The sequence below is a fragment of the Camelus bactrianus genome, chromosome X (assembly GCF_048773025.1).
Source record: "Camelus bactrianus isolate YW-2024 breed Bactrian camel chromosome X, ASM4877302v1, whole genome shotgun sequence".
Lineage (NCBI taxonomy): Eukaryota > Metazoa > Chordata > Mammalia > Artiodactyla > Camelidae > Camelus > Camelus bactrianus.
In genome coordinates this window covers 56,687,648-56,710,258 of record NC_133575.1, presented here as the reverse complement: position 1 = coordinate 56,710,258, position 22,611 = coordinate 56,687,648, and the positions used below count along the sequence as shown (strand labels likewise).

General features: G+C 36.2%; 1 long non-coding RNA gene across 1 annotated transcript in view; it reads left to right on the top strand.

Annotated features, from left to right (window-relative positions):
- The window catches only part of LOC105071607 (negative regulator of P-body association), a 208,331-nt gene extending 193,838 nt beyond the window's left edge, over positions 1-14,493 (top strand). The window contains exon 4 of the long non-coding RNA XR_012504766.1: positions 14,241-14,493. This is a non-coding gene — a long non-coding RNA (negative regulator of P-body association). The remainder of the gene's footprint in view (positions 1-14,240) is intronic.
- The last annotated feature ends 8,118 nt before the right edge of the window (positions 14,494-22,611 follow it).

Genomic DNA, 22,611 nt, shown 5'->3' with positions numbered 1-22,611 from the left:
AGATAAAGAAGATTACACTGTATAGCACAGGGAAATATACACAAAATGTTATGATAACTCACAGAAAAGAAAAATGTGACAATGAGTGTGTATATGTCTATGAATGACTGAAAAATTGTGCTGAACACTGGAATTTGACAAAACATTGTAAAATGATTATAAATCAATAAAAAATTTAAGAAAAAAAAGCTAGAAGGATTACACTTCCCGAATTTAAATTGTATTACACAGATATATTAATCAAAATAATATGTCAGTGACATAAAAGATAGGTACATAGACCAATGGAACAAAAATAAGTTCATGTATATAGAGTCAATTGATCTTTTACAAGGATGCTGTGAACACATATGGGGAAAGTAGAATCCCTTCAATAAATGTTGGTAAAACTGGACATCCACATACAAAAGAATGAAACTGGACCCCATATTAAACCACTCACAAAAATTAACTGAAAATGGATTTAAGACATGAACTGTGAAACTTCTGAAAGAAAATACAGGTAAAATCTCCTTGACACTGGTCTTGATGATGATTTTGTTTTTCAATAAGATGCCACAGGCAAAGACATAGAAAGTTAAACAAACGGGAAAACATCAAACTAAAAATTTTTGCACAGCAAAGGAAACCATCAGTAAATTGAAAAGGCAAGTTATGGAATAGGAGAAAATAGTTGCAACCCATGTATCCAATAAATTCATATCAAAAATATAGGGAACTCATAAACCTCAGTATCAAAGAACAAATAATCTGATGTAAATTTGGCAAGGGACCTGAATAAATATTTTTCTAAAGGGTCATAGTTATGGTTAATAGGTACATGAAAAGGTGTTCAGCATCATGAATAATCAGAGAAATGCAAATTAAAGCCAGAATGAGTTATCACACCATGCCTATTACGATGGCTGTTATCAAAAAGATGGTTGGTGAGGATGTGGAGAAAAGAGAACACTTGTGCACCTTTGGTGAGAATGTAAATTGGCATTCATTTTTTTATGTGTTTCATAGAATTTACCAGTTAAACCCTGTTATCCAAGACTTTTGTTTTTAGTAATTTTGTGATTATTGATTCAGTCTCCTTACCCTTTATTGGTCTAGTCATATATTTTATTTATTCATGATTCAGGCTTTAGTACTTTGTACATTTCTAGTAATCATTTCTTCTGGGTTGTTCTACTCATTGACATATGAGTACTTATAATTGTTTTTTATGATCATTTGTATTTCTGTGGCTTCAGTTGTAATACCTCCTCTTTCTTTTTTGACTTTATTGATTTAGGTCTTCTCTCTTTTTCTCTTAGGCTATCTGCTAGTGCGTCAATTTTGTTTATCTTTTCAAAAATCATCTCATTTTCATTAATCTTTTATATTGTTTTATGGTCTTTAATTTATTTCTATTCTGATATTTGTTATGTCCTTCCACCTCCTAACTTTGTGCTACGTTTGTTATTCTTTTACTAGTTCCATGAGGTGAAATGTTAGGTTGGTTTTTGACATTTATTTATTTTTCTTTTTTAAATTGAGATATAATTGACATGTAAATTGTATTAATTTTAGGTACACAAGGTAATGATTTGATATGTGTATATATTGTAAAATGCCACAATAAATTTAGTTAACATCCATCACCACATATAGTTACAAGTTTTTTTTCTTGTGAGAGGACTTTTAACTTTTAAGAACTAGTCTGTTAGCAACTTTCAAACAGAAAATACAGTATTGTTACCTATAGCCACTGTGTTGTACATTATATTTCTGTGACTTATGTTAAAACTGAAAGCTTGTGTGCTTTGACCACCTTAACCTCTTTTCTCTGGCAAGCACCAAACTCTTCTCTGTGTCTTTGAGATTTTGTGTGTGTGTGTGTGTGTGTGTTTCAAATATAAGTGAGATCCTACAGTATTTGTCTTTCTGAGTCTGACTTATCTCTTTTAGCATAATGAATGCCCTCAAGTTTCATCTATGTTGTCATAAATGGCAGCATTTCCTTCTTTTTGACGGGTGAAAAATATCCCATTGTATATAAATACATTTTCTTTATCCATTCATCTGTTGATGGACACTTTGTTTCTGTATCTTGGCTATTGTAAATAATGTTGCAGCTAACATAGGGATGCAGATATCTTTTCATATAGGTGTTTTTGTTTTCATGAGATAAATAACCAGGAGAAGAATAGCTGGATTGTATGGTAGTCCTATTTTAATATTTCAGAGTAGCTTCTATATTGTTTTCCACTTCTTCATCGACCCATTGGTATTTTTAGTATCATGTTGCTTAGTCTCCACGTGTTTGTGCTTTTTCCATTTTTCTTCCTTTAATTGATTTCTAGTTTCATACCAGTGTGATCAGGAAAAATCCTTGATATAATATCTGTCTTCTTACATTTGTTGAGACTTGTTTTGTGGCCTAGAACGTGATCTATCCTGGAAGCTATTCCATGTGCACTTGAAAAGAATGTGAATTCTGCTGTTTTGGGATGTAATGTCTTGTAGATATCTATTAAACCGGCTTATTGCGTCATTTAAGTCTACTGTTGCATTATTGATTTTTGGTCTGGATAGTCTGTCCATTTATGTAAGTGGGGTGTCCCCTACTATTATTGTATTGTTGTCAATTTATCCTGCTTTGTTTCTTAATATTTGCCTTATATATATAGGTGCTCCTGTATTTGGTGCACATATGTTAATGAGTGTAATCACTTCCTCTTGTATTGATCCTTTTATCATAATATAATGCTCTTCTTTGTCTTTTGTTATAAACTTTGTTGTCTGATATGAGTATTGCTATGCCCACTTCGTTGTCGTTTCTATTTGCATAAAATATCTTTTTCAATCCCCTCATTTTCAATTTTGTGTGTGTCTTTAGTTCTGAAGTGACTCATTTGTAAGCAGCATATAGATGGGTCTTGTTTTTACATCCAATCATCCACCCTATGGATTTTGTTTGGAACACTTAGTCCATTGACATTTAAAGTAACTATTGATAGATATGTACTTATTACCATTTTATTACATGTTTTCTAGTTGTTTTTGTAATTCTTCCTTGCTCTTTTTTCTTTTAGTTTCTTATCTTGTTTGATAATTTTCTTTAGTGGTATGCTTGCATATTTTCTATCTTTTTTGTGTGTATCTATTATAGGGTTTTGATTTGTGGTTACCACGAGGTTCATATGTGTTGACCTGTAACTATATCTATTTGTTTCATTTCTTACTCCTATTGCTTTTTACAAATCTGCTTTAAGTTCAAGCACATTCTAAATGATCTACATTTTTTACCCTTTTCCCCACACTTTGATTTTGATATCATATTTCCCATCTGCATGTTTATTCCTTTATTGATTATTGTAGTTATACTTGATTTTACATTTTTTTAACCTTTTAATCTTAGTACTTGCTTATTTAAGCGATTGAGCCTCATCCTTTACCATATATTTGCCTTTACTAGTGGGATTTTTCTTTTTCTATATGTACTTTCTTCTTGTTATAGCCTTTCTTTTCTACTTAGAGAATACCCTTTAACATTAGTTTAGGGTAGGTCTAGTATTGGTTAACTCTTTTTTTCTTGCTTCTCTCAATTATTTATCTCTCCTTCAATTCTGAATGATAATCTTTTTGGGTGAATACCCTAGGTTGCATGTTTTTTTTTTCTTTCAGCACTTTAAATATATTATGTCACTCCTTCCTGGCCTAAAAATTTTCTGCAGGAAAATCAGCTGATAGACTTATGGGGGGTTCCCTTTTATAAGACTTTTTTTTTTTCTCTTGCTACTTTTGGAATTACTTATTTATCTTTAACTTCAGCCATTTTAATTATTATATGCCTTGGTGTGGGTCTGTTTGGGTTCATCTTCTTTGGGGCCTTACATTCTTCCTATACCTGGACATCTGTTCCCCTCTTCAGGTTTGGAAAGTTTTCAGCCATAATTTTATTAAGTACATTTTTACCCTCTTCTTTCTCTCTTCTTCTGGGATCCCTATAATGCTGATATTTTTGTGCTTGATATAATCCGAAAGATCCCTTAAACAGGTTTTAAAATTTGTTTTTATTTTGCTGTTCTGCTTGGGTGATTTGCATTATTCTATCTTTCAGATAACTTATGCATTCTTCTCTATCAGCTAGTCTGCTGTTTATCCCTTCTAGTGTGTTTTTCACTTCAGTTATTTTATTCTTTAGTTCTGACTAGTTCTTTTTTATATGTTTTATTCCTTTGTTACAATTCTCACTGTGTTCATCCATTCTTTTACATAATTCAGTCAGCTTTCTTTCTGCGATTGTTTGACTTTATCTAGTAAATTATTTCTATTTCATTAACTATTTTTTTCCAGAGGCGTTCTCTTTTCAACTTTGAAAAAGTCTTGTGTCTTCTCAATTTGCTTGTTTTTCTCTGTCTCTATCAAACTGAGACAGTTACCTAAGGTGGTTTTGAAAGGGTGTTCTTATGTGCAAACATCCCTATACAGTCTGTGTGTGCCCATTGACTTTTGTGGTAGAGCCAGATTTGACGTGAACACAAGTCACAACTTTCCTCAAGGTGTGCTAGCATCTATCACCATGGTAGAAGGTGATGCTGAAGATTCAGGGGCTAGGGCAGGAGGCAGGTGTGAGTAGGGGCTATTTCTCTGCTTAGTAACCATCACCATGCTATCAGAGATAAGGTCAGTTCTCAAGTTGCTGGAGCAGAAACCCTGAGGATCAGGTCTGGGCTGGTTCAATTCTAAGTGCGTGCTTTCACCTTGCAGTACTGGCTCCACCAGCCCCAAAGGAAACAGAGCTGGAGAAAAAGGCACTTCTGTGGGTATTGGGCAAGCACTGGGGCACAGGGTGTCATCTGCCTCTGATGTGCTGCCTGTGCTATCATCAATAATGTCTGTCTCATCCCTGCTTAGATACCACTTAGGGTTTAAACCACCACAACATCTCATCACTGAGCTTTTCCTTCAGTTGTGGCTGCCCTTGCTGTAGTGTAGAGCTGCAAAAAGAGGCAAATGGGATTAGAGTGTTGACTTAGGCTGGGGCACATAACAGGGTGGTTGCAGGAAACGAGTCAGACAGTTACATGGTTTCAATCCATCCATTCCACTCAGCTTTGAGATGAAGCAAGCATTTGTGTAATTCTCACAAGCAGTCAAAGTTTCCCACAGACCTGTTAGTCCCAATGGCCCTCCAACCATCCAAGGGGGGTTCATCTTCCCTTTTTCAGACTTCAGAGCTAGGGAACCCAATATGTGTCTCAAATTTCTCACTCTCCAGGGAGGATCTATGCCCATGTAATCTCCCTCTTCCTCCAAGTCCCCTCCCAGGGTGACAGGTCTCAACATGATTGCTTCTATTCCCTTCCTACCCAGTTCTACAAGTGTCTTTCTTACAGCCTTAGTTGTACATGAGTTCTTTCTGCTAGTCTCCAGTTAGTTTTCAGTGTGAATTTTTCCACATGTACATATATACATTTTTTGCTGTGTTCATTGAGGAGAGGCTCCTATTCTGGCCAACTTGATTCAGGTACCTAAAACAATTTTATATGTAATACAAAACCAAAAATAATTTGATAGAAAAATGGTTAAGGAACAGATAATTCTTAGAAGTCAAAATATAAATGACCAAAAATGATAATCAGTTAACTTCATTATTAATCATGGACGTATAATTTGAGATACCATTTTTAGCCCATAATATTTGCAACAATTAAAAGTCTCCACAATCTTCAAATTTAGGAAGGATGCAGTGAAATATATACTGTCTATGAGAGTGTATATTTTATGCTATTTTAGAAGCAATAAATTTTATTTTTTTAATTTAATTTTTTAAATTGAGTTATAGTCAGTTTCTAATGTTGTGTCAATTTTTGGTGTACAGCACAATTTTCCAGTCATACATGAATATACATATATTCATTTTCATATCCTTTTTCTCCATGAACTGCTACAAGATTGTGAATATATTTCCGTGTACTATACAGTGTAAACTTGTTTATCAACCGTATATATGTCAGTATCTAAAAATCTCAAACTCCCACTGTGTCTCTTCCTAGCTCCTTCCCTGCTGGCAACCATGAGTTTGTATTCTGTCTGTGAGTCTGTTTCTGTCTTATCTTTGCATTTGGTTGTCTTCTTTTCTCTCTCTCTCTTTTTTTTTTTTTTTTTTTGATTCCAATATTAGTGATCTCATATGGTATTTTTTCTTTCTCTTTCTGGCTTGCTTCACTTAGAATGACATTCTCCAGGGACATCCTTGTTGCTGCAAATGGCATTATGTTGTCATTTTTTATGGCTGAATACTATTCTGTTGTATAAATGTACCACACCATCTTTATCCAGTCATCTGTCGATAGACATTTAGGTTGTTTCTGTGACATGGCTATTTTAAACAGTGCTACTATGAACATTGGGGTGCAGGTGTCTTTTTGAAGTAGGGCTCTTTCTGGATATATGGCCAGGAGTGGGATTGCTGGGTCATATGGTAAGTCTATTTTTAGGCTTTTGAGGAATCTCCATACTGTTTTCCACAATGGCTGCACCAAACTGCCTTCCCACCAACAGTGTAGAAGGGTTCGTTTTCTCCACACCCTTTCCAGCATTTATCATTTGTGGATTTTTGAATGATGGCTATTCTGACTGATGTGAGGTGATACCTCATTGTAGTTTTGATTTCCATTTCTCTGATAATTAGTGAAAATGAGCATTTTTTAATGTGCCTATTGGTCATTCATATGTCTTCATTGGAGAATTTCTTGTTTAGGTATTTTGCCCATTTTTGGACTGGGTTGTTTGTTTTTTCTTATTAAGACATATGAGCTGTTTATGTATTCTGGAGATCAAGCCCATGTCAGTTTCATCTTTTGCACATATTTTCTCCCATTCCATAGGTTGTCGTTATGTATTGCTTATTGTCTCCTTTGCTGTACAAAAGCTTGTAAGTTTCATTAGGTCCCATTTGTTTATTTTTGCTTTTATTTCTATTGCTTTTGTAGATTGCCCTAGGAGAACACTGCTGAGATGTATATGAGATAAAGTTTTGCCTATGTTTTCTTCTAGGAGTTTTATTATGTCTTGTTTTATGTTTAACTTTTTAATCAATTTTGAGTTTATTTTTGTGTATGGTGCGAGAGTGTATTTTAACTTCATTGATTTACATGCAGCTGTCCAGTTTTCCCAACACCATTTGCTGAAGAGACTGTCTGTATTCCATTGTATATTCTTGCCTCCTTTGTCGAAGATTAATTGACCAAAAGTTTGTGGGTTCATTTCTGGGCTCTCTATTCTGTTCCATTGATCCATATGATTGTTTTTGTCCCCAAACCACGCTGTTTTGAATGCTGTAGTCTGTAGTATTGTCTGAAGTCTGGGAGGGTTATTCCTCCAGCCTCAGTCTTTCTCTTTAGTAATGCTTTAGCAATTCTGGGTCTTTTGTGGTCCCATATAAATTTTATTTATTATTTATGGATTTGTTCTAGTTCTGTGAAATATGTCCTGAGTGATTTGATAGGGATTGCATTACATATGTAAATTGCCTTGGGCAGTATGACTATTTTAACAATATTGGTTCTTCCAATCCAATTGCATGGGATATCTTTCCATTTTTAAAGTCTTTTTTTAATTTCCTTCATCAATGGTTTATAGTTCTCCATTTATACGTCTTTCACCTCCTTGGTTAGACTTATTCCTAGGTATTTTATTACTTTGGGTGCTATTTTAAAAGGGATTGTTTCTTTAGCTTCTCTTTCTGTTGTTGATTCATCATTAATGTAAAAAAATTCCACTGACTTTTGTACATTAATCTTGTATCCTTTTACCTTGTTGAATTGTTTTATTAGTTCTAGTAGTTTTTGTGTGGAACTTTTAGGATTTTCTACATGTAATGTCATGTCTGCATGTTGTGACAATCATACCTCTTCTTTTCCAATTTGGATCCCTTTTATTTATTTTTCCTGCCTGAATACCATTGCTAGGACTTCCAAGACTATGTGGAATAAGAGTGGTGAGATTGGACAACCTTCTTTTGTCCCAGATCTTAGTGGGAAGATTTTCAGTTTTTCACCATTGAGCACTAAGCTGGCTGTTGGTTTCCCATAAATGGCTTTTATTATGTTGAGATATGTTTTCTCTATACCCACTTTGGTGAGAGTTTTTACCATAAATGGGTATTGAATTTTATGAAATGCTTTTTCTGCATCTATTGAGATGACCACGTGGTTTTGTTCTTTCTCTTGTTGATGTGATGTATTACATTGATTGGTTTGCATATGTTGAACCACCCTTGTGTCCCTGGGATGAACCCCACTTGATCATGGTGTATGATCTTTTTTTATGTGCTGTTGGATTCCATCTGCTAATATTTTGTTAAGGATTTTGGCATCTATGTTCATCAGTGATTTTGGCCTATAATTCTCTTTTTTTGGTAGTGTCTTTGTGTGGTTTTGGTATCAGGGTGATGGTGGCTTCATAGAATGAGTTTGGGAGTATTCCCTCCTTTTCAATCTTCTGGAAGAGTTTGAGAAGGATTGGTATGAATTCTTCTTTGTATGTTTGGTAGAATTTCCCAGTGAAGCCATCCGGTCCTGGACTTTGTAGGGAGATTTTTTAATGCTAATTCAACTTCATTTCTAGTGATTGGTTTGTTTAAGTGGTCAGTTTCTTCTTGATTCAGTCTTGGACTGTATGTTTCCAGAAACTTGTCCATTTCTTCTTGGTTATCCATTTTGTTTGTTTTTCTTTTCTTTTTTTTCTTTTCTTTTCTTTTTCTTTTTCTTTCTTTCTTTCTTTCTTTCTTTCTTTCTTTCTTTCTTTCTTTCTTTCTTTCTTTCTTTCTTTCTTTCTTTTTTTTTTTTTTTTTGCTTTAGTGGTAGTGAATTTTTCCAGTGAGAATTTTTTTAATTTTAAAAATTATTCAGTTTTTTATTGAAGTATATTCAGTTTAAATGTGTTAATTTCTGGTGTATAGCATAGTGGTTCAGTTGTATGTGTGTGTGTGTGTGTGTGTGTATGTGTATATACATATATATTCCTTTTCATAGCTTTTTTTCAATATAGGCTATTACAGGGTATTGAATACAGTACCTGTTCTATACAGTATGAACTTTTTGCTTATCTATATATTTGGCCACAGTATTCTCATATGATAATTTGTATTTCTGTGTTATTCATTGTAATTTCTCTATTTTTCTTTCTTATTTTGCTTATTTGTGCTCTCTCTTTTCTCTTCTTTGTTAGCTTGGCCAGAAGTTTGTCAATTTTGTTTACACTTTCAAAAAACCAGGTCTTTGTAGATTGATTTTTATCTACTTTTTAAAATTTCTTTTACATTTATTTCCTCCCTGATATTTATTATTTCATTCCTTCTGCTGACTTTTGGGCTTTTTTTTTCTCTTCTGTTTCTATATTTTTTTGCTGGTAGGTTAGAATGTTTATTTGAGATTGTTCTTTTTTGAGGAAGTCCTGTATCGTTAAGGACTTCCCTCTTAGGACTACTTTTGCTGCATCCCATAGATTCTGTGTGGTTGTGATCTCGTTGTCATTTTTCAGAGTGTTGTTTAACTTCTTCTTTGACTTCATCATTGACCCATTGGTTTTTGAGTGGCATGTTGTTTAGCCTCCTTGCTGTCATTTTTGTTTGTTTGTTTGTTTTTCATGTAGTATATTTCTACTTTCATTGCATTGTGGTCAGAAAAGATTCTTGAGATAATTTCTATCTTCTCAAATTTATTGAGGCTTCTTTTGTGCCCAAGTACATGATCTATCTTAGCATTGTTCCATGTGCACTTGAAAATAATTTATATTCTATTTTTGAGCAATGTAATGTTCTGAAAATATCAACCAAGTCTAATTGCTCTGTTGTATCATTTTATTTATCTTTTGCCTTATTAATTTTCTTTCTGGAAGATTTGTCCAGTGATGCTAACATTGTGCTAAAGTCTTCTACTATGATTGTATTCCCATCAGTTTCTTCCTTCATATCTGTTAGTATCTGCTTTATGTATTTAGTTGCTGGTATATTGGGTGCATATATGTTAACAAGTGTTATATCCTCATCAGGTACTCCTCCTTTAATCATTATATAATGTTTTTTATCTTTATTTATGACCTTTGCTTTAAATCTTATTTTGTCTGAAATCAGTATTGCTACTCCTGCTTCCTTGCCTTTTCCATTTGCATGGAATATCATTTTCCATCCTCTCACTCTCAATTTATGTGTGTCCTTCTTCTTCAAGTGGGTCTCTTGTATGCAGCATTTTGTACGTTCTTGTTTTATTATCCAGTTTGCCACTCTATGTCTTTTGATTGGAGCATTTAGTCCCTTATCTTTTACAGTAATTAATGATAGATGTTTGTTTATTGCCATTTTGAAGTTAGTTTTGTGGTTGATTTTGTATTTTCACTTTGTTCCTTTCTTTTTCTTTTTGTGATTTGATTATTTTCCTTTCTATTGTCTTGGTTTCTTTTTAGTTTTTGTGACTCTATTGTAAGCTTTTGGCTTGTGGTTGCCCTGTTTGTACTTATATTAACCCATTACTATATCTGTTTGTTTTAAACAGATAGTAATACAAGCTCAAACCCATCCTACCGAGACCAAAAATAAAAAGTGGAAAAAAAAAAAAAACCTCTATATTTTCTTACTCCTGTCTCTGACTCTTAATGATTTAGATGTCCTCTTTTACAGTTTCATGTTATTATGTTCTAATTCATCATGGTTATTGCCTTTCCAATTATGGTTTTCTCCTTTCTGTTGCATCCTGCTTCTTTTCTATTTAGAGTAGAACTTTCAATATTTCTGTTAGCATGGGTTTAGTGTTGCTAAATTCTTTTAGTTTTTGCTGGTCTGTGAAGTTCTTTATCTCTCCTTCTATTGAAAGGATAGCCTTGCTGGATAAAGTATCCCAAATTTCAGCTTTTTTTTCCATTCAGGATGGAATGTATCTTGCCACTGTCTTGTGGCCTGTAGTGTTTGTGTAGAGTAATTAGCTGAAAGCCTTATGGCTTCTCCTTTGTGACTACTATCACTTTGTTTTTCTCTTGCTGCTTTTAGAATCATTCTTTATCCTTAACTCTGGCCATCCTGTTTATATGTCTTGGTGTGGGTCTGTTTTGGTTCTTCTTGTTTGGGACCCACTATGCCTTCTGTACTTGGATATCTGATTCTTCTTTAGGTTTGAGAAGTTTTCAGTAATGATTTCTTCAAATACCTTTCACTCTCCTTGCTCTTTCTTCTCCTTCTGGGACCCCTATTATGCTTAGATTGACACATTGTATACTATCCCATAGGTCCCTTATGTTGTTTTCCTTGGTTTTTATTTGTTTTTCTCTCAGCTGTTCTGACTGGGTGATTTCTGTTATCCTGTCTTCTAAGTCACATATTCATTCTTCTGCATTATCTAGCCTACTTTTTCCAGGCTTTAGCTCAGCTTTCATCTCCTCAAATGAGTTTTCCAATTTTAATTCACTCCTCTTTATGGTTTCAATTTCGTTTTTGACATATTCTCTGTCTCTATTCACAATTTTTTTAGTTCCTTTAGTACTTTGATCACTCCTTATTTGAAATGATTATCTATTATGCTATCCAAGTTTATTTCATTGATCATTCTTTCAGGGTATTCCTCTTGTTATTTTAATTGGGAGTAGTTCTTCTGCTTCTTTTTACTTATATCTCTCTGGCACTATGGATTATGGAGTATCAGTTATCTACTGTGATCCTGAAGGGGTTTTTGTTTATCTAAAGTGGATGCAGAAATAAAACTAAAAAAAAAAAGAAATTTAGAAGAATAAAAAAATTTGAATAGTGTCTATTCAATTACAGAAGAACAAAATGAAGAGAAATAATACTCGAGTTGAAACAGATTTTAAAAACTTACAAGAAGAAAAACATAATTGAAAACAGTATAATCAATAACAGAAGAACAAAACAAAGCAAAATAAAAATAAAACAGAGTAACTTTAAAAAATTAAAAGAATAAAAGATTTTAAAACAGTATAATTGATAGAACAAAACAAAGAGAAAGAAAAATGAAATTGAAGCAAATTTTTAAAATTAATATAAATACTTTAAAAGACAATTTTAAGAGGGATTAAAAATAGAAATGAAAATTTTCAAATAATTGCAAATTTAAAGTGAAAAGGAAAAAAAAAAAAAAAAGAAAAAAGTGTTGGGTTCCCATGGAGACTGTGTCCTTCTTAAGTATGGGTGATTGCCCTGTCTTCCTTCCATGCCTTTTGCCTGTTATCCCTTTGGTTGGGTGTGCTTCCTGTGTTCTGGCCAGAGCCTGCCCTGGCTATTGAGCAGATCCTCCTTTTTGTTCTGTGGTTGTCACCACTCCTGCCCTCACCATGCTGTGTGAACTCTGCTCTCTGGTTCTAGAGGCCTTCTGGTTGCACCCCTGGTCCTAGAGGCCCTCTGGTTGCACCCCTGGTCTGTGCTGCTCCCAGTGCCAGTAGGCGAGCAGGTCATGCTCTCTCCCAATGCCGTGCTCTGGCACCCTGCTTCTTCATGGTTGTTGGGCAGGTCAGTTCCCTGTTCAGTGCCACTCCCCATGCCATATTGATTCCACACTCTGTAGGTGGATCTGGGATAAGGCCGCACCAGCCCTCATCCCTGCTCTGTGCCAGTACTCTGGTCCTTGTTCATTTGTCTTAGAGGCTCGAGTCCACAGAGGCACCAGGGCTGAACGTTCCCTTCTGCCTGGGGCTGTAAAGAAACCTCAGTCCCGCCTATGAGGTTGTGGAGCCCCTATGTACGGATTTAGGTTTCAATACCCCCTTCTTCTGGGAGCTGTGCACTGGGGAATATGGTAGCTGTTGCTGAGCCCCACCTCTTTTCACCTGAGAACATGCCGGTAATGGTGCCCTTGCCCCAGAGGACACCAGCAGTGTTGTTGTGCTTTTTTTTTTTGTTCATATTTTATGGGTGACCCAGGCTGTTCCTATCTGTATACCCTCCAAGCAATGGCACATAACACACTGCAGTCCCTGAGGCTGCCTTTGTACAGTTGGTCCAAGTCCTTTGCCTGGCTCAGGCAGCCTGTCCTGTACCCCACCTGCTGCTTTGCCTCTAGGGCTGGGTGTCACGGGGACCCTTTGTTCCCGTTTATCTTCGTTCTTTTGGTCAAGAGCTATTCGGTACAGATCCTAGCCTTGGAGGTTCCCCCTCTGTCCCACTGACCTCAACTTTGGAGAGGGGGAGACCAAGGAAATGAGTGTTATTCCTATTTCGCCACTCCCTCCCTGTGGGACTGGTCCCACACTATTTTCCTTTTTGTTTTTTTCCTTTTCTCCTACCAGATTGGTGGTATATTTTGTCTTTTGAAGAAGGCAATGTTCTGTCAAAGTTCAGCAGGTGTTCTGATTGGATGGGTGGGTCCATGGATGTCAGTCCTGGTGTATTTGTGGTAGAGGTTGAGCTACTAGCATCCTTCTACTCCACCATCTTGGCCATTTTCCCCCCACATTTTTTTTTTTTTTTGTTATAATGAAAAGTCACAGATACTAAATGCCTTTTAACAGAAGAATGACTAAATATATTATTCCATCAATGTTATATTGTGAGGCTACTGCAATACAGGGATAGGTTTATTTTGATGTGGAAAAATCATTAAGACATTTTGTTAAGTGAATTAAAACAAATTGCAGAATTGTGTGTATGGCATGATTGAATTTATATATAAAACATCTTGTCTAAAACTATATTATTGTTAAGTACTATCTATGTGTATATTTAAAAGCTGAAAAAAAGGTCTATTAAGAACTGATATTTCTGCTTTCTGGAGATAGGAGAATTGAAGAAATGTAGTTTGATGGCAAGAGTAATTTTGTCTATGTTGTTAGGATTATACACAGTTCAATTATAGTCATGTATTATTTGTGTAAATAGATATAGATTTTTCTGGAGAATATAAGATTATGTTGAGAGATACTGGAGTCAGAATGGGGCAAGTTGATTATGGAAGTCTAGAAAAACAAGAAACACAGAAGTAGACATCCCAGAACTTTTCTCAGAGAAAAACGACTAGAGTTATGGAAACGTCTGGTCTACATGACAGGAAAATACATCAGATATAATGTAAGATGCCACTTATCAGCCTCTTATGACTTAAGTGTTTATGAAGAAATGCTCTAATGATTTTGTTTTCCTTGTAATCTGTCTAGAAGGGAAAGTGGGTCACTAGCTTCTCAACAGACATATCTGGTCTGTATGATAATTGCATTTCTCAACAATATAAATGAATAAATTATACTTCTCTTCTTATTTCTTTCAGTCTTATGATATAATCAGCGAAATTTCACCACCTGAATTTGGATGAATTCTGGGACATGACCAATATCAGTCTGTAGACTTCTAAGATTGAAGGCCCTGGCCTGGATCATGGTGAATTCACCAAAGCAAATAATGCCTGTGAGATGGTCCTGCAACAGCCAATCAGTTCTCTCCTTTGGTGACATGCAGTCCTTGCTGTATAAGTTTGAACTCCTATAAATCCATTAAGGTTGTAATAAACTGTTTCTCTCATTGCTGTTAGTTCTATATGACTACTATCTAGTAAATTGTGAATTTTTAGTAAATATTTCTTAATAATTCAAAATACAAAATATTCCTAAAACTGGCATCAAAGTATGAAATTCTTCCTACAAATGGCCATTCACTCATTCTTTATAGTGTGATAATATCAGGAAAGTTGGGGTGTGGTGTGGCATAAGGGAAAAAAATACAAAAAATAATTAGGTTCCCAGCATATTCTCTTTACTTTAAAGTCAGTTTTTCCATAGTATTTATTCTATGGTATCCCTTATTCTTTTACATGTTAACTGTTTTCCTGGTCATGATGGTTGGTGTGCTTGTTTTTTGCTATTTTCCACCTTACTTCTAAAATACTTAGTGTTAAATAAATCAGGTATCTTAATTAAAAGCATTAATAAAAGTTATGATGAAAAATACAAGGAAAATGGGAAAACAGCAATTAAAACATTTCACATAGTTCATGAATTGTTCAGAAATCAGAGAAAAAGCTAAAGATACTTTGTGGGAGATCTTTATATACATTAAATAATATATTAATGATACAATAATTAAAACAACATATTACTGATGTAGAAATATGTACACAAGTCAATAAACAGGGTATAAACCCCAGAAATGGACACAGGCTTATATGACTTTAGAGGTCACATTTCAAATTAGTGAGGAAGGGCTGAATCATACATTAAACAGTGTAAATAACATTTGGTTGATCATATTGTAAAAAACAAATTAGGTCTCCCTCCTCATACCATAAAGTTAAATAAAATGCATCAAATCATAAAAGTATTAGAACAGAACGTTGGTAAATAAATATTTATATTATTGTTGAAAGAACATAGCCCCATAGATAACAATAATTCAATATTTCAAAATGTGTTGATTATGATAAGTGCCATACAAAATACTGGAAATATAATGGTAATTAAGATAGTAGTCAATGTAGCTTCTAGTCTAACAGGGAGAGCAGATAATTAAACACGTTTATAGGGCAAGGCTGGATCCATGTGCTTAAGTTGCTCTCTGAGATCTCTCTTCATCTCTCATTTCAGCTTTCTTTTGCATATGTCACTTTCTGTCAGGCTGTCTCTTCATATTGAGAAAGATGGCACCTCAGCACCTTCAGGATTACATTACATTAAACTCACACACTCAGAAGCAGTCTCTTCCAACTCTCCATATCAATAGCTCAAAAAGTATTCAGTTTGACCCTACTTGAATCACACATCAATTTATGGAGTAATCATTATCCACCAGTGTGAGTACTCTGATTGGCCAGTCTAAGATTATATTCTCACTACTATGGAGAGGAAGGTGAGTCCCCTTGACTGACAGTCTCACCAAAGTCATACTGAATCAGAGACAGACAATTTCCAAAAGGAAGGGACGTAGGGCAGATTAAAAAGTAATGTGTCTTCTATAAAGCCAAAGAATGAGTAGGAATTAGTCAAGAGAAAAGGAAAGAGGACGTGAATCAAAGAGAATAACAATGGGAAAGTTCAAAGACAAGAAAACATGCATATTTAGCAAATTAAAAGACCATTTAGCTAAACTAGAAAGTAAATGGAGTGGTGAGAGATCCGGCAAGAAAGGTAGAGGAGATCATGAGGAGTTACGTAAACTGTATTTCGAATTTAGATTTTATATCAACGGGTTTTTTAAATTGCAGTAAAATTACATAATAGAAAATTTACCATTTAACTATTTTAAGTATACATTCACATATACTTAATATGCAACCGTCACCACCATCCACCTCCAAAACGTTTTCATTTTCCCCAACTGAAACTCTGTACCAATGAAGCGATAACTCCCCATTCCTCCCCTCCCCCAGCTCCTGAAAATTACCCTTCTACATTCCGTTCCTATAAATTGAACTACTCTATGCAACTTATACCGGTGGAATCATATATTTACCTTTTTGTGTATAGCTTATTTCACTTGACATAACGTCTTCAAGTTTCATCCATGTTGTAGCAATGTATCAAAATGTCATTCTTTTTTCAATTGTAGTAAAATACACGTTACACAAAATTAACTATTTTAAATACTTCTAACTGTCCAGTTAAGTAGTATTAAGTATATTCATATGTGAATCAATCTCCAAAGTTCTTTTCATCATGCAAAACAAAAATTCTATACACAGTAAACAACACCTTTACCCCTCCAGCAGCCACTGGCAGACACCATCTAACTTTCGGTTTCTATGAGACTGACTACTCTAGATACCACATTTAAGTATAATCATACTGTATTTGTCTTTTTGTGATTAGTGTATTTCTTTTTTTTTAACATTCTTTTATAGAGTTATAGTCACTATACAATGTTGTATCAAATTCCAGTATAGACCACAATTTCTCAGTTGTACATGAACATGTATTCATTGTCACATTTTTTTTTCCTCTGAGCTACCAAAAGATTTTGTATATACTTCACTATTATATACAGTATAATCTTGATTATCTATTTTACTGTTTGAAATCCCAGTCTGTCCCTTCACACCCCATGCCCCCGTGGAAACCACAACTTTGTATTCTAAGAGTCTGTTTCTGTTTTGTATTCATGTTTTTGTTTGTTTGTTTGTTTGTTTTAGATTCCACATATGAGCGATCTCATATGGTATTTTTCTTTCTATTTCTGGCTAACTTCACTTAGAATGACATTCTCCAGGAGCATCCATGTTGCTGCAAATGGCGTTGTGTTGTCGGTTTTTATGGCTGAGTAGTATTCCATTGTATAAATATACCACATCTTCTTTGTTCAGTCATCTGTTGATGGACATTTAAGCTGTTTCCATGTCTTGGCTATTGTAAATAGTGCTGCTATGAACATTGGGGTGCAGGTGTCATCCTGAAGTAGGGTTACTTCTGAATTTCTGCCCAGGAGCGGGATTCCTGGGTCATATGGTAAGTCTATTCCTAGTCTTTTGAGGAATATCCATACTGTTTTCCACAATGGCTTTCCTTGCTTGCCTCTCCCACTCTTATGATTTAGATGTCTTATTTTACAATCTTGTGTTTGTTCTTTTTGTAATTCATGGCAGTAATCTCCTTTCCAGTTATGAGTTTCTCATTTTTGGAGCATCCTGCTTCTTTTCTATTTAGAGTAGACCTGCCACTATTTCTTTTAGCATGGGTTTAGTGTTGCTAAACTCTTTTAGGTTTTGCTTGTCTGTGAAGTTCTTTATCTCTTCTAGTCTAAAGGATAGCCTTGCTTGATAGAGTATCCTAGGCTGCATCTATTTTTCATTAAGCACTTTGAATATATCTTGCCACTCCCTTCCTGTAGTGTTTGTGTAGAGAAATCAGCTGAGAGTCTTATGGGGGTTCCCTTGTAACTCACTCTTTGCTTTTCTTTTGCTGCCTTTAGGATCATTTCTTTATCCTTGACTCTGGCCATCTTGATTATAATATATCTTGGTGTGGGTCTGTTTGGGTTCTTCCTGTTAGGGACCCTCTGAGCCTCCTGTACTTGGATATCTGATTCCTTTAGGTTTGGGAAGTTTTCAGTCATAATTTCTTCCAATATCTTTTCAATCCCCTTTGTTCTTTCTTCCCCTTCTGGAACCCCTTTAGGTCAGATCTCATCTCAGCAAATTAGTTCTACAGCAAACTAATTCTACTTAGTTCTTCTTTATAGCTTCTATTTCATTTTTGACATATTTTATATCTCTAAACACTATCTCTTTTAGTTCCTTCAGTACTTTGATCACTCCTTTTTTGAAATCTTGATCTAGTAGGCCATCAATGTCTATTTCCTTGATCATGCTTTCAGGGGATTTCTCTTGATCTTTTAATTGGGAGTGGTTCCTCTGCTTCTTCATATTGCTTATATCTCTCTGGCACTGTGGCTTAAGGAGTATCCGTTATCTAGTTCTCCTGGAGATGCTGTGCTCTTAATGATTTTATTGAGAGGTTTTGTGTCTTCGCCCTGTGTCGCGAACTCAGCTTGCTGTTTCCAGAGGCCCTTTGTTGGCACCTGATTCTGTGCTGCTCCCAGTGGCTGTTGGCTAACAGATCACGCCCCCTCCCAACATTGGGTCAGGCACTGAGCTCTTATCCAGCGGGCTGGTGGGTGACTCCCCCTCCCGATGCCCCAGTCAGATGCTGCACTCGGGGGTGGGGGGAGGCATGTGGGCAGATCGCGCCCCCTCCCAGCACCATGGTCAGGTGCTGCATTCCTGCCAGGAAAGCGGGTTGCCACCTGCCCTTTCCCGGCGCCGGTCGCTCAGCTGCTCTGTGCAGCTGCCCGCTCCGCCTTGGGTTGGCTTTCCGAAGGCAGGCTCAGGGAAGACCACAGAACAGTCTGCCTCTGCTCCATGCCAAATCTCAGCTCCTTGTTTGTCTTGGTGGTGTGAGTTCTCTGAGGTGCAAGGGCAGAAAGATCCTATCTGCCTCCAGCTGTAAACAAAACTCAGTCCTGTCTAGGAGGTTGTGGAGCCCCTGGGTGTGGATTCAGGTCTCGGGCCCACCCCCGCCCAGGTGCTGCACACAGGAGATGGCGGCTGTTGCTGCACAGGCTTCTCTTCTTGCGAGAAGCGCCAGTAATGGTGATGCAGGTCTGAGGAGACAAAGGCTATGGTGCCCCTCCCCCCAGGGCACACCAGCCATGTTGCTTTGCTTTTTTTGCAATTTATGGGGGACCGAGGTTGTTCTGCTCCATATCCCCTCCCAGCCACGACATGCAGCACCCTGCAGTCCCCTGGGGCTGCCTCAGTGCAGCCGCCCCAGTCCTCCACCTGGGTCAGGCCACCTGCCCCGGCCCCAGCTGCCAACTTGCATCTCAGGCTGGGTGTCACGGGGATGCTTTGTGCCTGTTTAACTCAGTTCTGTTGGTCAAGGGATGCTTGGGGCAGATCTGAGTCTTGGAGGTTCCCCCTCTGTCCCACTGACCTCTCCTTTGGAGAGGGGAAACCCAGCAAATGAGCACCAGTCCTCCTTTGCTGCTCCCTCCCCGCGGGACTGGCCCCGCACTGTTTTGCTTTTTCTTCTTTCTTTTTTCCTTTTTTCCTACCAGAATGTTGGTGTCTTTGTCTTTCAAAGAGTGTGATGTTCTGTCGGAGTTCGGCAGGTGCTCTGGCTGGCTGAATGGGTCTGTAGATGTGAGTTTTGGTGTATCTGTAGGAGAGGGTGAGCTATAAGCGTCCTTCTACTCCGCCATCTTGCTTCTCCTATATTGCCGGTTTTTATGGCTGAGTAGTAAGCTATTGTATAAATATAACACATCTTTATCCAGTCACCTGTTGATGGACATTTAGGCTTTTTCCATGTCTTGGCTACTGTAAATAGTGCTGCTATGAACATTGGGGTGCAGGTGTCATCCTGAAGTAGGGTTCCTTCTGGATATGAGCCCAGAAGTGGGATTCCTGGGTCATACGGTAAGTCTATTCTTCGTCTTTAGAGGAATCTCCATACTGTTTTCCACAGTGGCTGCACCAAACTGCATTCCCACCAGCAGTGAAGGAGGGTTCCCTTTTCTCCACAGCCTCTCCAGCATTTGTCATCTGTGGATTTTTGAATGATGGCCATTTTGACTGGTGTGAGGTGATACCTCATTGTCGTTTTGATTTGCATTTCTCTGATAATTAGTGATATTGAGCATTTTTTCATGTGCCAATTGATCATTTGTATGTCTTCCTTGGATAATTGCTTGTTCAGGTCTTCTGCCCATTTTTTTGATTGGGTTGTTTATTTTTTTCTTATTGAGTCGTATGAACTGCTTATATATTCTGGAGTTCAAGCCTTTGTCGGTATCATTGTTTGCAAGAATTTTCTCCCATTCCGTAGGTTGTCTTTTTGTTTTACTTATGGTTTCCTTTGCTGTGCAGAAGCTTGTAAGTTTCATTAGGTCCCATTTGTTTATTCTTGCTTTTTTTTCTATTGCTTAAGTAGATTAATCTAGGAGAAAATTTTTGAGACGTATGTCAGATAATATTTTGCCTACATTTTTCTCTAGGAGGTTGATTGTATTTTGTCTTATGTTTAAGACTTTGATCCATTTTGAGTTGATTTTTGTGTATGGTGTAAGGGAGTGTTCGAGCTTCATTGCTTTACATGCTGCTGTCCAGTTTTCCCAACCCCATTTGCTGGAGGGTATCTTTATTCCATTGTATATTCTTGCCTCCTTTGTGGAAGATTAGTTGACCAAAAGTTTGTGGGTTCTTTTCTGGCCTCTCTATTCTGTTCCATTGCTCTATATGTCTGTTTTTGTACCAATACCATGCTATCTTTCTCACTGTAGCTCTATAGTATTGTCTGAAGTCTGGGACAGTTATTCCTCTAGACTCTTTCTTTTTCTTCAATAATGTTTTGGCGATTCTTGGTCTTTGATGGTTCCATATAAATTTTTTTATGATTTGTTCTAGTTCTGTGAAATATATCCTGGGTAATTGGATAAGGGTTGCATTAAATCTGTAGATTGCCTTGGGCAGTATGACTATTTTAACAATAGTGATTGTTCCAATCCAGGAGCATCAGATACCTTTCCATTTTTTAAAGTCTTCTTTAATTTTCTTCATCAGTGGTTTATAGTTTTCTGTGTATAATTCTTTCACCACCTTGGTTAGATTTATTCCTAGGTATTTTATTACTCTGGGTGGTATTTAAAACGAGATTGATTCTTTACTTTCTTTTTCTGTAAATTAATTGTTAGGGTAAATAAATGCAACTGAGTTTTGAAAGTTAGTCTTCTTACCTGCTACCTTGATAAATTCTTTGATCAGCTCTAGAGTTTTTGTGTGGACCTTTTAGTGTTTTCTATATATAGTAACAAGTCATTAGCATATACTGACACCTTTACCTCTTCTTTTCCAATTTGGATCCCTTTTATTTCTCTCTCTTGCCTGATTGCTGTGGCTAGGACTTCCAAAACTTTGTTGAATAGGAGTGGTGTTAGGGGGCATCCTTGTCTTTTCCCAGATTTTAATGAGATGCTTTTGAGTTTTTCACTTTTGAGTACTATGCTGGCTATAGATTTGGCATATATAGCTCTTATTATGTTGAGATACGCTCCCTGTATACTCACTTTGGTGAGAGTTTTTATCATAAATGAGTGTTGAATTTTATCAAATGCTTTTTCTGCATCGATTGAGATGATCATGTGGTTTTTGTCTTTTCTGTTGTTGATGTGATATATTAGATTGATTGATTTGTGTATGTTGAACCACCCTTGTGTCCCTGGGATGAACCCCACTCTGTCATGATGTATAATGTTTTTTATGTGTTGTTGGATTGTATTTGCTAATATTTTGGTGATATTTTGGCATCTATGTTCATCAGTGATACTGGCCTATAATTCTCCTTTTTGGTAGTGTCTTTGCCTGGTTTTGGTATCAGGATGATGGTGACTTCATGGAATGTGTTTGGGAGTATTCCCTCCTTTTCAATCTCCTGGAAGAGTTTGAGAAGTACTGGTATGAGTTCTTCTTTGTATGTTTGGTAGAATTCCTTAATGATGCTGTCTGGTCCTGGACTTTTATTTGTAGGGAGGTTTTTTATTGCTAATTTTATTTCATTTCTAATGATCGATTTGTTCAAGTGGTCAGTTTCTTCTTGGTTCAGTCTTGGTAGACTGTATGTTTCCAGAAAGTTGTCCATCTCCTCTAGGTTATCCAGTTTGGTTTCTATAGAGTTTATCAATATATTCTCATATGATATTCTGTATTTCTATGTTATTTGTTATAACTTCTTCATTTTCCTTTCTTACTTTACTTGTTTGTACTCCCTCTATTTTCTTCTATGTGAGTTTGGCCAGAGATTTGTCGAATTTATTTACTTTTTCAAAAAAATAGCTTTACTTTTGATTGATTTCTTTTATTAATTTTTAATCTCTGTTTTATTTATTTCCTCCCTGATCTTTATTATTTCCTTCCTTCTGCTGACTTTTAGGGACTTTTTTTGCTCTTCATTTTCTAATTCCTTTAGCTGTTGGATTAGACTGTTTATTTGAGATTGTTCTTTTTTTAGGAAGGCCAGTATCAATGTAAACTTCCCTCTTAGTACTGCCTTTGCTGCATCCCATTAATTTTGTGTGGTTGTGTTTTCATTTTCATTTCTCTCAAGGTATTTTTTAATTTCAACTTTGATTTCATCATTGACCCATTGTTTTTTAAATAG